Genomic DNA, 6,666 nt, shown 5'->3' on the forward strand with positions numbered 1-6,666 from the left:
GGAATGTAAATATCCTGTTGTTTGAATTCAGCAGTGATAACACCTACACTTTTATTTATTTCTACCCCTAACCCATAGTTGCAGGGAGAGGCATAAGGCTGGAATATTGAGCTATGGTGCTGGTCAGGTTTGGCTAGATCATAGAAAGTTAGGGTTGGAAGTGATCTCAGGAGGTCATATAGTCCAAGCCCCTGCTCAAAGCAGAGCCATCCCCAACTAGATCATCCCATCCTGGATTCTGTTAATTGGGCCTTAAAAACCTCAAAGGTTGGAGATTCCGCCACCTCTTTAGGTAACTTGTTCCAGTGCTTCACCACCCTCCTAGTGAGAGAGTTTTTCCTAATATTGAATCTAAACCTCCCTTGCTGCAACTTGAGACCATTGCTCCTTTTTCTGTCATCTGCCACCACTGAGAACAGTCCAGCTCCATCTTCTTTTGAACCACTCCTCAGGCAGTTAAAGGCTGCTATCAAATCTCCTCTCAGTCTTCTCCTCTCCAAACTAAATAAACCCAGTTCCCTCAGCCTCTCCTAATAAGTCATGAGCTCCAGCCCCCAAATCATTTTCATAGCTCTCTGCTGGACTCTCTCCAACTTGTCTCCAACTTGGCCCAAAACTGGACACAGTACGCCAGATGTGACCTCACCAGTGCAGAACAGAGCAGAATAATTACTTTCTGGATCTGCTGGCACCACTTCTACTAATGCACCCCAGTGTGCTGTTATCCTACTTAGCAACAAAGGCACACTTTTGACTCATATTCATCTTATTGTCCACTGTAACCCTCAGATACTTTTCTGCAGAGCTGCTGCTTAGCCAGCTGGTCCCCAGGCTTTCAGTGCATGGGATTCATCATAGAAGGCAATCAGGTTGGTTAGGCATGACACCAGTTATCTCGTCATAGAGGGCAATCAGGCTGGTCAGGCATGACTTGCTCCTGGTGAATCATAGAATCATACAAAATGAGGGTTGGAAGGGATCTCAGGAGATCATTCAGTCCAATCCACTGCTCAAAGCAGGACCATCCCCAACTAGATCATCCCAGCCAACGCTTTGTCTAGCCAGATTTTGAAAACATCGAAAGATGGAGCTTCTATCACCTCTCTGGGTGACCTGTTCCAGTGTTTTACTACCCTTCTAGTGAGAAAATTCTTCCTAATATCTAACTTGAACTTCCCTTGCTGCAACTTGAGACTGTTGCTCCTTATTCTGTCATCTGCCACCACTGAGAACAGTCGAGCTCCATCCTCTTTCATACCCTGCTTCAAGTAGTTGAAGGTTGCTATTAAACCCCCCTCAATCTTCTCTTCTCTAGACTAAATAAGCCCAGATCCCCCAGTCTTTCCTCATAAGTCATGTCCCCCAAACCCCTCACCATTTCTGTTGCCTTCCACTGGACTCTGTCCAATTTGTCCACATATTTTCTGTAGTGGGGGCCCAAAACTGAACACAGTACTCCAGATGGCTTCATCAGTGCTGGACAGAGGGGGAAAGTCAAAAGCTCCAGGTGAGGAGCATGAATCCAGCATGAATCCGTGCTGACTTCCTAATCACTGCCTTCTCCTCCAAGTGCTTAGAAATGGATTCTTGATTAGAAATGGATTCTGCTCCATGATTTTTCCAGGGACTGAAGTGAGGTTGACTGGTCTGTAGTTCCCCAGATCATCCTTCTTTCTTTTCTCAAAGATGAGTACTATATTTGCCCTTTTCCAATCATCCAAGACCTTCCCTGATTTTCAAGGATAATGGCCAGCAGCTCTACAATCACAATCAGAGGTAAAAACACACCCATGCTCCTGAGCTGGATCCAGATCGCAAGAAGCCACATAGGTCTAATTTGATTCTGGAGCCAGCAGTGGTAATGGGGTAAGCAGCGGTGCTGGGAGGTTGATAAGGCTCTGGTTTACCCCCTGCCCTTGCCATCGGTTGCTTACCCCCTTCCCTTGCCAACAAAGCTTGGTAGCTAAGAATTTGGCAGCAGCCTCTCCACCAAATTCCCAATCCCTCTAAGAGTCCTGTGGGCCGCATTTCACCTTTAGAGCATATGTTCAACATGCCTGTGCAACTTGGTAGGTTGGGTAGGGACCTGGCCTTTTTTATCTCCAATAAGACAAAACTCTTTTTTCCTCTCCCCACTTTCCCCACATCTGCATAAGTCCATGTAACTCCGAAATCTTTAGATCCTAATTGGATCTGCCCACAGAGCTAGAACTTTCCTGAGCAATAGGAACAGAAGGAAATTATGCTGATTTACTTTACGATCTATATCAAACCTGACCAGTGTCTATAGCCTGGGGAGGATGATGCTATAATTTTGTTTTCTATTTCAAAGTGTAAGTCAATAATGGAATCTCAGTGAATCTTGTGCTAATCCAAGGGATGCTTCATGCATATATCAGGGTTAGTCTCCAGTAGGGTATTTGACCAGTCAAATAATGTTCAGTCAATTGACTGGTCAAATATTGGTCAAAAATTGTAAAAAAATTGCCAGTGGGTCCAACTAATATGCAGAAAAAAGCACAAATTTTCCACTAAGAAATGTGTCAAAAAACAAACAAAAAATCATATTTCTGTCAAGAAAACTACAGAAAATGTAGTCTGTCTTTTTTTTCTTTCTGTAAAATTGCTATAATCTTTGACTGGTCAAAAATATGCAGTCAATGAACCGGCCAATTAACTGGCTTGCTGAACCTAGTTTCTACAGTGTCGTGATTTTTCGATATGTTAACACCAATGGCATTTGCACCATGTATATACAGATGTTATTGTAATATATTTTTTGTCCTGAAGCATATTTAGCCTTTTTTCCCTTAGCAATCTAAGGCCTCATTTGTGATGAGGCCTTTTATTTTTTTAAAAAAATCAAAAGATGATTTCTCATAAAGTCATAGAAATTTAGAAATACAACTTAATGTGTACATCACACAGTTTTCATGCCTAATGAATCTGTCAAATGAAGCTTTTGGCTTTGTATCTCAGTATTGCTGACTATAAGGTCTTCAGCATTACAGACTGGCCCCAAAGTAATGTGTTTCTTAAGAAAGATAATACTGTGTCTTTTGATGTTGGAATGCCCCTTGCCCATTCCCAATAAGTGTGTGTCAGTTGTGTTACCCACTCTCCCAAATATATTGAGAGGTGACTGTGACCCCTGCAGCCAGATTTTTCACTCCACATCCATACTCCGCTATTAATTCTGCTTCCCAACCTACAAATTGATTCTGTCTCCAGTCCTCCCAGCTGTTTCTCTTCCACATTTCCCCTCAGCCCAGCCTCCAGACAACCTTAGGTCAATTCTTCCTCACCATCAGTTCTGCCTGTTAATTACCCTCACCTCTGATTTTTCTGAGGGCCTTGCATTCCCATGTCCTGAGCCATCTTCCAGGTTGAGGGAGGAAGGCTGTTCTCAGGGCTGTCACTTTCTTCCCAGGCTTCATGCTATGGGGAGTAGAAGGGATACAAAGCATAGGAAATAGCATTTTGATCACAGAAAGGGAGGTGCCTCTGTGGTGTTGTAGTTGTGTGCATATATAAATTTCATTCCTCAGCCTACTTTTTTCTGTGCATAAATCTTGAGAAATTGTGCAATGAGAGCTGCATATAAGCATAAATATATGACATTAGAAGAAAACATGTTAGGTTGAATCTTGCCATCCTTCTGCATGTGAAATGTGCAGTGATCAAAAAGAGTTTACCTTGAATAAGGATGGCTGGGAACTTAGGCCTACATTTCTTTAATTCTCACTTTTAACACTAGTTCTAAGGACACTAAAGAGCGTCTAAGATTGTTCCATCAACATCAGTACAAGATAAGCATGAATAATGCAAATTGTATGTGTTCAATAATGTCACTAGATGTATTTTTGTTTCTCCACAATAATACAGTTAAAAATTGTTCAAGGTATTGTGAATGTATTTCTAAACTGCCAGACCACTGAGCTATACTGTTGTACAATACATAAGTGTGGGCATGTATATGAACTATTTTAATCATTTGATATTATCTAAAATTTCTTCTGGATTTTCTTGAATGCAAAGATAACATTTTAAGAATTCATCTCTGTTGTAAGGATGGTGTAGTTCAAACCATGTCAATGATGAGGCTGGCTACTGAAGGGATTGGTTCCTCCCATTACCATGTTCAGGCTCCAGCAGAAAGGTTGAAGACAGAATGGGTATGGAGCACAAACTCTCAAGAAAGCATTAATGTATCCTCCTCAGGCTGTTCCTAGTCTATGAATAAACAGAAAACTTAATCCATCTACCTCTTTTCATATACAAAAGAAAAAAGTGCAAACAAAATCCAATTAGTTGATTCATCAGAAGAATGTCAGTTTGAAGCTGTGCTAGTAAAAATATCCTTATACAGCTAAAGTTTGTCTTTCTTTAATTTGGGGGGGGAGGGGCAGAAGAAATCCAGAAGAAAGTAGTTCAGCTCTTCTAGAGTGCATTGAAACCTACTAGGAAATGTATTTACAGTTATATTAACAGTTATACTAACATTTGCTCTAACAATTATGAATATAGTCCCAAGAGAAGATTGTATATATGGCTTTGTGGAGGCAGAGGTTCTACCTTAGTTCAGTTACAAGTCTGATGCTAGTCTGCATTTTGTACCAAAATATCATGTTCTGTGCACTGTATTTACTGTTATACCTAAATATGTATCCTATACACATAAAAAATAAATCTTATAATCATGGACTTGTATCTTTGGTACTCAGTAACAGCATTTTTCCTGTGTCAAAGACTATTGTCATGGGCATATTAGAAATGTGTTTCTCAAAAAGTACAAGATACTTATTAGGGCTGTGCAAAGGTTCAGTCACTGATTCGATTCGGCTAGATTCAGTGGCCAAATCTTCAAATCCAGATCGAATCAGGAGACCCTTGACTCTCTCCAAATTGAAACAGAACCCTCCAAATCAATGCGGAGAGATTCAGAAAGATTCAACGATTTGGACATAGACACAGCTTTAAATGTTTTTTTTACATACCTCAAGGTACTAGGCAGCTCATGAATGCTGAGATGCTGGGGCAGATGGAGCGTCTTATAGGAGTGCGGGGAGGTCCCCAGCATGCTTAGCAGCAAACCTGGAAGTGGACCAGAAGCCCTTTCAGTCCACTTCCGGGTCGACCAGGGAGTATGCAGGGGGGCCCCTTCACACTCTACGGTGACTGGTGCCTCCATAACAGAGAATAAGAACACATCAAATTTAATTTTTTCTGATCTGAAATAGTATACTCTGACTAAATAGTTCTAAATAATCCAGTTAGCAGAAACCACTTTATACAGGAAAAATACTTGAAAAATATTATCTCAAAATGGCTGCTAATTCTTAGCTAAACCTCAGACAGTCAAAAACCTTGAGGCTGAATCGATTCAATCTTTGTAGTTTAGGCTAAGCTGCATAGATTGAACTGATAAGCAAGTGAACAGACATTCACTTTTGATTCCACTTTTGATTCCAGAAATGCAGTCACATGCCTACAGGGGCTCAAGCCAGAAGCTGGGAAGCACTAGAGCACACCTACCTCCCTGCTTGTTTGGACCAAACAGCTTGAGCCAAAGCTACCCCACCCACCCTACAAAGGGGGTTTGTGGAGGAGGTGAGATCCTGGGGGACTGTGAGTTAATTTGAATCTGGAGAGGATCTGGGACAGAAGTTCAATAAACTGATTTAACCTAAATCTGATATTACATCCATCCAAGTTTATTTTAAACCAGTTTCAGCTATCATGAAAGACTTTATGTGCACTGAACTTCTGTCGTGTTACAGTTTTGAACTGGTTTCCAATCACTTATACTGGTTTATGTATAAATTATGTCCCTAACTTATAAGATTAAGAAGTCTTATCAGCATCTTCTTGGATCATGCTGCATGTATAGTATGTTTTTTAGATATCTTTCCAGCTGCTTTAGAGAATTTTCACTCATCTTTCTAGCCTTTGATCTTGGGAAGAAGGGGTTTATTTAAAGACTCCCATCTTTGTCAAACAATTCCAGATGTGTTGACTCTTCATTATTTCATCACAGAGCAAACTAAAACAATCAAACCACCTCTAAATGTGGTCTCCATTGCCATTCTAAGTTTGGAATTCATTAGACTTCCTCAGTTTAATAATGCATGGATACCTATGTTGTTCAGGTGATGTGGGCATCTGGGCAGAGTCTAACAGGCTGGGACACTAATAATACAGAAAAAAACTACCAATGTTTCTCATTGTCTATACTCCTCAGTGCATCAGTAATCCCAGGATATTAGTGCTGAGCTTCATTCTGTTTCCCTTTTTAATTTCAAGCATCTGCTGAATTCTCCACCACTTGAAATTAGTAAGGAGTTCAGAGCAACAGCTTTTTCCTACCCTCTCAATTGGACTTTTTGAGCCTCAGTAGCAACATATCCCAACATGACATCTGTATTAACATGCTGCTTGGCCGCTTAAATTGAAAGAAGGATTGAAATAGCTGCAATACCAATCCAAACAGATCATAACATTACTTAATACTTTCTTTCCCTCAGAAAGGTTCGGTCATGAACTTTACTTCATGCAAGTTTTACCAAATGGCAAAGCATCTCATGAAGTGAGCATCAGATAATACATATAGAGTCTGTGTGTGTGTGTGTGTGTGTGTGTGTGTGTGTGTGTGTGTGTGTGTGTGTG

This window comes from Gavialis gangeticus, unplaced genomic scaffold (assembly GCF_001723915.1).
Source record: "Gavialis gangeticus isolate Ggan-Ray unplaced genomic scaffold, GavGan_comp1, whole genome shotgun sequence".
NCBI classification, from domain to species: domain Eukaryota; kingdom Metazoa; phylum Chordata; order Crocodylia; family Gavialidae; genus Gavialis; species Gavialis gangeticus.